This window comes from Nicotiana tabacum, chromosome 16 (assembly GCF_000715075.1).
Source record: "Nicotiana tabacum cultivar K326 chromosome 16, ASM71507v2, whole genome shotgun sequence".
Classification (NCBI taxonomy): Eukaryota; Viridiplantae; Streptophyta; class Magnoliopsida; order Solanales; family Solanaceae; genus Nicotiana; species Nicotiana tabacum.
In genome coordinates this window covers 21776760-21787617 of record NC_134095.1, presented here as the reverse complement: position 1 = coordinate 21787617, position 10858 = coordinate 21776760, and positions in this window count along the sequence as shown.

Here is a 10858-nt window from a genome sequence, read left to right as displayed (position 1 = left end):
TTTCTAGATTGATTACTGCTAATATTTGAGAAGAGTTTAATTGATTTAAATTTGTTAAGTAGTCATTAGCGCAAAATCATATGGAAAGAAAAGGAAAATTTTCTAAATGTCGCTTTAAGAATAGAAGCAAGTAGTGATTTACTTTGGTTTGATTGTGAGCATATAATTCAAAATGTTTATCTTGGTTGCTTTGTACTCGAATAGTTAAAATTCAGAACCAAAAAATATTGATTTAATCCTATGTTCCACATAGTCTCGGCTAATTGTTATTTAATGGATTTTGCACAACTGATGGGTTTTGAAAGTTGGCCTAAAGCTGGCCCAGTTACTGAGAGTTCAAATCTCAGACCTGAGTGCATGATCTCATGCTTTTTGGTCGTCCATTCGCTCCTTATATTTGGGCTCATATTGGGCCCAAGTCTGAAAACATTGGCAAATGGAATTATATACTCTTGTATTTTGGGCCTGCCTTTTGATTTCCCTTCCGAATGTTGTTGATGAACTAAAACGTTTCTCTTCTTTTAAATACTCGGCCATGTTTCTCTTTAAGACATTTTCCTCTTAATTAGTTTAGACATTAGTATAAAAGTAGAACTCAAATTCCTTTAATGTTTAAGTAATCTGATCCCTTCAATTAGTTGAGGTATGCCATATTAGCCAAACGTACAATTTATGGCCCTCAAAGTTAAATTTTGAAGCCCTTTGTTAGAATAGTGTGAGGCGTGCCATGCTGAATAAAATCTCAAAACGCATGGCCCTCACTTTAATTAATTTTAATCCTTAGAAATCAAGGCGCGCCATTTAGTTGAATTTTCCATGGCCCTCGTAAAGTTGAAAGTGCATAGTTGCTTTAGGTGCTTTTTTTTAAAAAAACAATCACCTTCCTAAACTCGGGTGTGCATTTCATGTGACCCAAATACAAATCTCAATATCATTAAATAAAATGTGTCTCAGACTGCGGGTGCATTTCATGTGGCGTGGTTCAAAGACGTGTTTTAGATAACGCTGAAATTTTCCTTAAAATAATTAAAAGTGGTTAATAAGTTAAAATTATACCATAGGATAAACCATGTATTAAAATCAGATAATATGTCAATTATAATAGTTTAAGAGACCGTGCTAGAACCACGGAATCCGGAGGTGCCTAACACCTTCCCTCGGGTTAAGAGAATTCCTTATTCAGAATTTCTGGTTTGCAGACTTCAAAAGGAAAGTCGAAATTTTCCTCGATTTGGGATTTAAAATAAACCGGTGACTTGGGACACAAGAAAACAAACCTTCCTAAAAGGCGACTCTGAATAAAATTGAATAAATAATCCCATTTCGAATAATGTCATTTGAATTGGAAAAACTCCCTTATACTGCCCCTCGGTTGGGTATAAAGGAGGTGTGACAGCTCTGGCGACTCCACTGGGGACCAAACCCAGAACTTCGGTTCAGGGTTCAAGAATTTGAGCATAGAATAACTGTTATAGTTGGCTTGTTTATCTGATTTTTACATGTTGAGCCTAATGTGCTAAATACTGCTTTTACCTCTTTGATATTGTTTTGACTGTATGTAAATTGCTATGAAAACCCTCCTCTCTCCGAGTCTTTTAAATCATTTGGGGAGTGTGCATTTCGTGTGACTTCTCTTCTATCTAGAGTATTATCCAATTTTAGAACGAGGTTCAGACAAGTTGCAAAGACGATGAAACTTCTGTATTCCCGGTACGCTGCCCCCCTCGGCTCAAGCTATCCGCTCGGGTAAGCCAGGTCTAAAACAATACACCCAGGTTTTAAACCTAGTATAACAAAGCCTCATGTCGGATCCCTAGTAGAAACGTTTGTTTGCATCATGTGCGTTTGACTCTAGAGGCTCAACACAGGGGTTGGGTCTGTCTAGGACAGGTGTACCCAAAATGAAAAGACCATTCTGAAACATCCTACTTGCTACTTGTGCATTTATTTGCCTCGGATTGGCATGTCGACTGGCTTATGAATAATAAGAGGAAAGTTGGAAAAGAAAAGTCAATGTGAGGGCTAAGAGAGATAATTACTTGTTTTTGAAAAACCAATGTCCAAAATATATCGAAACTCTACCAAATTTTTTTTAAAAAAGAGAGAAAATTCGGTTTTTAAAAAACAAAATAATAGTTGGTTTTTATTTTCGTAAAATTCGCCCGAACTACGCCAGTTTGATTCTCACCGGATGTGGGATACATAGGCAACCCTCATCGGGTCCAACTTCCCATTTGCAAAAATAGCCCAAAAGAACAATTTTTTATTGCTTTTCTTGTAAATAAGTAAGGTGATGTCATTCTTGTCAAAATAGCCGAATGTCCCCAAAAGGGCGCCGGAAGACCGTTTTTGCAAGAACAACCACTTTTGGTTGCTTTTTAAAAGTTTGGGCCATTTAGCAAACACAGCCTTAAAATCTTCTCCTCGAAGTGCTGAAAGGCCGTATTTGCAAAGCCGGATTTTTTTTTATGAAAATTTTGAAAAAATAGTGATAACGTTTTCTTGAGTCAAAATGAGTCATAATTTTTCTTTTAATTAAATCACCTTAATGAATGTGCAGGATGAGCACAGATGAAAATGAACCCTTCGTAGCTCTTAAAGAGATCCCCTTATAGCTCCACATGTGGTGAGATGATTTAGGGAAAGGCAGTAGAAGAACCGTGGTAAAGGCTTTGGGTGGGCTTATCGGACTTTTAAACATCAAGCCATGATTGGACGTGATTGAAGCCTTGATACCTTTTTGGGATCCAACTCGCAATGTGTTTCGCTTTTCTGACTTTGAGCTCACACCCACGTTAGAGGAAATCGTGGGGTATGCCGGCCTCAGTGGAAACCTTAGAAGTCGTTTCCCTTTGTCACCAAGACCGGTATCTCCCCACAAATTTCTCGACATGTTGAGTATTAGCCGGGACATTCAGGATGGGAATTTGTTTGAAGGGTATTGCACTTTTCAGTTCTTGTATCAACGCTATGGTGACCCCCAAGGCTTCGAAGCACCGAATACTGGTCTGATCCATGCCGGAAATAAAGATAAATGGAAGGCAAGGCGGTGTTTGGTCTTTATAGTAGCGTTCTTGGGTGTTATAATTTGTCCGCGGAAATACGGCAACGTAGAATTGGGCCTCGTAAGAATGGTTGATGTCGCAATCAAGAAAGCTAATGGCACTTTGGTTCCCCTAATCCTATCCGAGATTTACCGAGCTTTGACTATCTTTCGGGAAGTGGGAAAGTTCTTCCAAGGGTGTAACCTACTATTACAATTGTTGATACAGGAACATCTCTGCCACCGTGTCGGGTATACGAACTACGGGATGACCGATTTGAATTGCATCGAAGAATTTGAAAGCCGAGGGGTGGGTGTTGAATTTCCCAAGGGTACTGAGGCTTGGTTTGCACACTTGAAATCTTTGACTGCCGATAAGATTGAGTGGACATTCGGATGGCTCCCTGCCACCGAAGTTGTATACATATCAGCCGAAGTATGTTATCTCCTCCTGATGGGCATCCGGAGCATCCAGGCATATGCTCCTCATAGGGTTTTGTGTCAATTGGGCAGATTTCAAATCGTCCTCCATGATTTAGATTTGAGTGGACATGTCGTCAAATTGGGCCCAATGGCCGTATTTCCGGGAGGAAGAGTTCGCCAAGTGTGGAATGAATGCAGATTTCTTGAACCTAAGACTATGGTGCAGGATCTAGCTAGAGGTGAAGTAGATCCCAAGTACATTATTTGGTTCGGTAAAAGGTTTCAGATTCCTGAGGGACCTACTAAGAGAGCTCATGTTTAACAGTTCACCAACGACTCGCAAGAGCAGTGGGGCTGGTTGGCAAAAGTAGAAAGCTATATAGCCAAAATAAGTAAATTAGAGGGACAAATCAGGGACCTCAAGTTTGGCAATAGTATCCAGGCTGCCGCAGATGAAGGGGAAAAGAAAAAGCTAACTCAGGAAAACGAAGCCCTCAAAGCTCAAATCCAGAAAATAAGAATAACTACTAGAAACCCTGAAAGAAGCCGAGCGGATGAAAGGCTTATAAGCAGTCTAAGAAAGAAAGCACTTGAGTGTCAAGATGACCTAGAAAAGTCTGAAGCCATCCTAGCAAAAGTCCGCGCCCAATTGGTAAAGAACGCAGAAGGGCGGGCACAATTTGTGCAGCACATGAAAAGAAAATATGAAGGGACAATCACCAATCTGAAGAGAAACTTAACTACTCATGAGAATGAGGCGGCCAAGTAGGACAAGGACTTTAAAGCTGATAGGGAACATTGTTATGATTTGATGGCTCGGATGGAGGAAGAAATGCAACAGTTGCAAAATCAAAACCATCACGACACTCAGGTATTAGAATCCAGGAATCAACAGGTTGGGCATCTGCTTCAGGAAATAGGTAGAATCCGAGAGAGGGTTAGAGCCATTGCCGACTACATTGTCATGAAATGCCAAGCATGCGAGGACATGACTAGAACCACTTTCTTCACAGCAGTGACGACATTTGTCCGCCAGATAATGAGTGATTTGGAGCAGCTTCAAGGGGATCTCGCACGTAGGCCCGTGACGAGATCGAATGATATCCCATGGGCCCCAGGAGTCGAACCTTGATGTATTCCTGATTTTTCATTTATTGAGTCTGTATTTCGGTTTATTTTGAGTCTGTTCGTAGTTTTATATTCCAAGAAAATGAGTAGTTGAAGTCTTTTGTAATAGAAAGTTTAGGAGTTTTTATCAATGAAAATCGAAAATTCCCAAAAAAAGATTGTTTATTTATTTTTCGCATTTATTTTTCTTGAACTACGTAATTATCTGATTCACGCGACATCGTTATGTGTAGGCAATCCTCATTGGATCTGATCATGATTTTGTAAATAACTCAAATAAGAGAGGTATGTGAAATAAAGACCCAAAAGAAAAACCCAAAAAAAAGAAAGAAAAGAGAGCCAAAGAAAAATCAAAAGAAAAATGAGAAAAAGAGAGCAAGAAAAGAGATGGAAAGAAAAGAGTGGAAAATTGGAAAGTGGAAAGAAGATAAAATCGGGAAAGATAAGTAAAGCCGGGATGAAACGTGCAACCGTTGTGAAACACGTAGGAACACATTTAACTATATAGGTGCATCACACCCCCCAACGTGAGATTACCTATGTGTTATTTGCTTCAAACTAACCAGTTTTTTGTCTACTGTTAAGCCCAGGTTTTATAGTAAGGTTGTTGGTTTTGTGGTAGTCTGGCTTCACATCCATACTTCATGAGGTCGAAAGGAAGCGTTGAAATGTCTTCGGAAATGACTCTGCCAACAATTCCTATTGCGGTTGAGAGTCCGATCTCGGGCATCCCAACTTCATAATCGGCAGCTGCCGAGGAAAATAGATTTCTGCGTCTCTGCATGATGGAAATGTGGGATGCCTGGGAAAACAGAAAAGAACCACCAAGTGCAATCTCTGGATTTCCCGAGCTTTTTCCCAGGGCAAGTGGGACCTCCAACATTCCCATAAGCTATCCACACACCCCACTGGGATGTCCTACCATTTCCGCCAATTTTGCGGGAACACCTTCTGAAGCTCACCCCCAGGTGTTAGCTTCAGGTGCAGTTTCAAACATAATCATTGCGCCACCTTGCTCAGCTACGTCACAACATACCTTACCTAGGCCTAGCTTCGATCCATCCTCTTTCACCTTTCAAGCACTATCTTTTCCAATGGAACCAACCCAGTTTGCTACTAGTGCCTATCCTTAGCCGCCTCGGTACAAGTTTACCATAGAGCAGGAGAAAATTTCAAAAAACCTTAAGCAAGAGGAGATTACAAGAAAAGTGAGAAGCATGGAGCAGAGCCTAAAGAATATACAAGGTTTGAGTGGGCAAAAGAGCGTATCTTACGCTGACCTATGCATGTTCCCACATGTACACCTCTCCGTTGGTTTCATAACCCCAAAGTTTGAGAAATATGACGGGCATGGGGATCCCCTTGCCCAACTCAAAAGGTATTGCAACCAGTTGCGGGGAGCGGGCGGAAAAGAAGAGCTTCTCATGGACTCCTTCGGAGAGAGTTTGGTCGGCATTGCATCTAAATGATATATGGCCCAAGATATATCCCATTGGCATATCTGGGATGACCTGGCTTGGGACTTTGTCAAACAGTTTCAACACAACATCGACATTTCCCCGGACAGAAACTCATTGACAAATATAAAGAAGAAGTCCACTGAAAGCTTTCGAGAGTACGCTGTCAAGTGGTGTGAGCAATCCTCTAGGGTAAATCCTCCCATGGATGAAATTGAAATGGTCACGGTCTTCCTTCAAACCCAAGAGGCCGATTATTATCAAAATATGATGTCTGTGATGGGTAAGCCGTTTGCCGAAGCCATCAAAATCGGTGAAATGGTTGAAAATGGGTAGAAAACAGGGTGAATCTTGAGTCAGTCTGCTATAAGGGCTACCTCCCAAGCCATCCAGGGTGGGTCTGGAGGAGTATCAAATCGAAAGAAAAAGGAAGAAACATCAATGGCAACTTCGAGTGCGGGAAATCCCCGTCCACCCAGATCACTTTTCTTTGAAAGAATCCCACAGCACTACTATCCCCACCAAGATGTAGCTTATGCTCCTAAGCCATACACAGTGATGAATGCCCAACCCTATGTCAGGCCACAACAACAATTTAACTAGAACATAGCTCCACTTCCCAGAAATCAACCTCCTTACCAAGCTCACTATAATCCCCGACCTTCACAAAACAACTTTCGTGCCCGGGAGACGCTAAGGAAAACAAACTTCACACCCATCGGTGAGTCCTATTCTATCCTATTCCCAAAATTGGTCCAAATGGGTTTGATGCAACCTATACCCCCGAATAGGCAACAACCCAGAATCACCCTCTTACCAACATGGCACCCGGTGTGCCTATCGTTCAGGGGCAGAGGGGCATGATATAAAAATTGTTGTACCTTGAATAGGGCTGTGGAAGATCTGATAGAACAAAAGAGAATAGTGCTAATGGATGAAGATATTACTAATGTAACCAACAATCCACTAACGGCTCACAACAACGGGCAGGTTATTGGAATGATTTGTAAAGATAAGGAGTTTGACCTAGCCCTGAAATCCATCATTTCCATAGCCGATGTAGAAAAGAAGCCAAAAGCTATCACGAAACAAGAAAAGGGGCAGAAAAAGAGGAAAACCACCCCTCAGAAGATGGAAAAGAAAGTGAAAGTTGAAACTGGGGCAGCGCCCTCCAAAGATGTTGTTCTCTATGTACCTTGAGGCCGCAAGAAATAACAGATGTCGTTGAGCCCTCCCAGAAGGTTTGAGTTAAACAAGGGAGCTCAAATGTATGTGCCCAAGGGAACCTACGTGATGCGGGGGCCAATAATTCCACCAAAGCTTAGTGAGCCTGTGGTTATTGGCCGTGCGCCTCAAAAGCCCATGACAGATCCCACCGCGGTGCCATATAAATATAAAAAATCAGTAGTGACTTACATAGGCAAAGAGATATCGGCAGAAGTTCAATAAATAGCCCGGCCGAGAAGTACTTCAATTTGGAGGAGGTGAATAATGCCACGAAAAAGCGTTTCCCACCTAAGAAGCTGGTGAGTGCTGAAAAAGCAGAGGCGTTCTTTCAAAAAATGAAAATGGCAGATTACGAAATAATCGACAAGCTTCGAAAGTCTCCTGCTCAAGTCTTTCTGTTATCTCTGTTGATGAACTACACTGAACATCAAACGGTATTGATCAAAACTCTCAACGAAGCGTATGTACCCATTGAAACCACTATAGAATAGTTGGAGAGGATGGCAGAGAGGTTTTTGCAAATCAACCAAATCTCCTTCAGCAAGAATGATCTGCCCTCGGAGGGGGCCGCACAAAACAAAGCCCTTCACCTGACAGTCAAATGCGAAGGGTATTATATGAAAAGGGTCATGTTAGATTGTGGTTCTGGGTAGATATTTGTCCACTCTCAACTCTGCAGCGTATGGAAATCGATACTGAGAGATTCAGACCCAACAACGTCTGTATGTGTGCCTTTGATGACATATAGAGGGATACAATAGTAGAGATTGATCTAATCCTGACTATCGGCCCGGTAGACTTCGAGGTGACCTTCCTATTTTTGGACATGCATATTTCCTACAATTTCTCTTGGGAAGGCCGTGGATTCATGCAGCGGGGGCTGTGCCTTCTACTCTCCACCAGATGGTGAAGTTCGAACATGAGGATCACGAGATTGTAGTTCATGGGGAAGATGAGCAATCGATTTATCGGGACCCGTCAGTCCCGTGTCTTGAAGTAAGAGAGGGGAGTGAACACATAGTCTATCAGGCTTTTGAGATTATGATCGCAGACCAATGTGAAGAAGTAAACCCTTGCCCTCAACCCTTCCTTTCAAATGCATCAATCATAGTTTCCAAAGAAATGATCAGGCATGGGTACAAACCTGGGAAGGGGCTCGGGAAATCATTGCAAGGAATAGCAAAACCTATCAACCTGACTGCCAGCGAGAAGTTCTTTGGGGTAGGATTCCGACCCATGCCAGCTAATGTAAAATGGGAAGATGAAAGAAAGAACGACAGTTGGGTCTTACCTCAGCCAATTCCGCATATGTATAGAACATTTGTCAAGCCTAAATACAATGAGGAAGAGGATGATGAGGCTAGCTGTGAAATAATGAACCAAGAACCAAAATGTGATGAAGAAGAAGCTTTTAGGCAAATAAATTGAGAATTGGAACAATTTGAGAATAAACCTAAGCCAAACTTAAATGATACTGAGCCGGTTAATTTGGGTAGTTCTGAAGAAATCAGGGAAACTAAGATAAGCATTCACACAGATTGAAAAACTCAGGATGCATTAATCCAACTCTTGTTTGAGTTAAAAGATGTGTCTGCTTGGTCATATGACGACATGCCAGGGCTAAGTGTTGATCTGGTAGTTCATAAGTTGCCGACTTACCCCGATTATCCCCCTGTCCAGCAAAAGCAAAGAAAGTGTAAAACTGATATCAATGACAAGATCAAAGAAGAGGTCACGAAACAGTTGAAAGTAGGGGTAATCCAAGTGGTTCGATAAACCACATGGCTAGCCAATGTCGTTCCAGTGCTAAAGAAAGACGGAAAAACCGTAGTGTGTGTAGATTACAGAGATTTGAGCAAAGCAAGTCCTAAGGATAACTTCCCTTTGCCGAACATCCACATCCTTGTTGATAACTACGCCAAACATGAGATACAGTCCTTTGTGGATTGTTACACAGGATATCATTAGTTGTTGATGGATGAAGAGGATGCAGTAAAGACATCTTTTACCACACCCTGGGGCACATATTGTTACAGGGTCATGCCGTTTGGTCTGAAGAATGCTAGGGCAACTTACATGAGGGCCATGATTGCAATATTTCATGATATGATGCATCAAGAGATAGAGGTGTATGTGGACGACATGATCATCAAGTCCATGACCCAGGATGACCATGTTCGGGATTTGTGAAAATTCTTTGACAACAAGCTCGGGTTGAACCCATCCAAGTGTGCATTTGGAGTACCGTCCGACAAACTCTTGGGATTCATAGTCAGTCGGAGAGGCATCGAGTTTGACCCAACAAAGATAAAGTCTATTCGGGATTTGCCTCCTCCGAGAACCAAGAAAGATGTTATGAGCTTGTTGGGAAGATTGAACTACATCAGCCGATTCATTGCCCAACTGACATCTACATGTGAACCCATCTTCAAGCTGTTAAAGAAAGATGCAACAATTAAATGGACAGATGAATGTCAAGAAACTTTTGACAAAATGATTGAATATATGTCAAATCCGCTAGTCTTGGTCCCACCTAAGCTAGGGAAGCCTCTGTTCTTGTATCTGACAGTCTTGGAAAACTCTTTCGGCTGTGTCCTCGGGCAAAATGATGTGACCGGAAAGAAAGAGCATGCCATTTACTATCTGAGCAAGAAGTTTACTAGTTATGAAGCCAAGTACACTTTATTGGAAAGAACTTGTTGCTCTTTAACTTGGGTTGCTCGGAAGCTGAGCCGTTATCTACAAGCCTACTCCAATTACCTCATAACCAGGTTGGATCCCTGAAAATACATATTCCAGAAGCCAATGCCCACTGGGAGGTTAGCAAAGTGGCAGATCCTGCTCACTGAATTTGACATAGTCTATGTCACTCACACGACAATGAAAGCCCAGGCGTTAGCAGATCACCTGGCTGAAAACTCGGTTGATAATGAATACCAACCTTTGAGCACCTACTTCTCGGACGAAGAGGTAAATTCAATTGAGGCAATATCCGAAGACACCAATGCTTAGAAAATGTTCTTTGATGGGGCAGTAAACACAAAAGATGTTGGACTTGGGGAAATCGTGATCTCACCCACTGGTCAGCATTATCTAGCCATAGTCCGGCTTCGGTTCTTTTGCACGAACAACACTGCCGAGTACAAAGCCTGCATTATGGGTATGAACGTGGATATCGACCAAGATGTCGAAGAACTATAAATCATGGGAGACTCGGATCTAATTATCTAGCAAGCTCAAGGAGAATGGGAAACCCGAGATGTCAAGATTATTCCTTATAGGCAACATGTGGAAGATCTTGGCAAGCAATTCAAGTCAATAAATTTCAGGTACATCCCTCGTTGCCACAATGAACTAGCTGATGCACTTTCCACTTTAGCCTCGATGCTGCCATACCCAGGCAATGCCCACATTGATCCCTTGGAAATCCAAATCAGGGAAAGGCACGGCTACTGTAATACGGTTGAGGCAGAACCAAATGTTTGGCCAAAGTATCATGACATCAAAAGATTTTTGAAAACTAAAGAATACCCCGAGCAAACCAGTGGAGACCAAAAGAGAACCATTAGACGACACACAA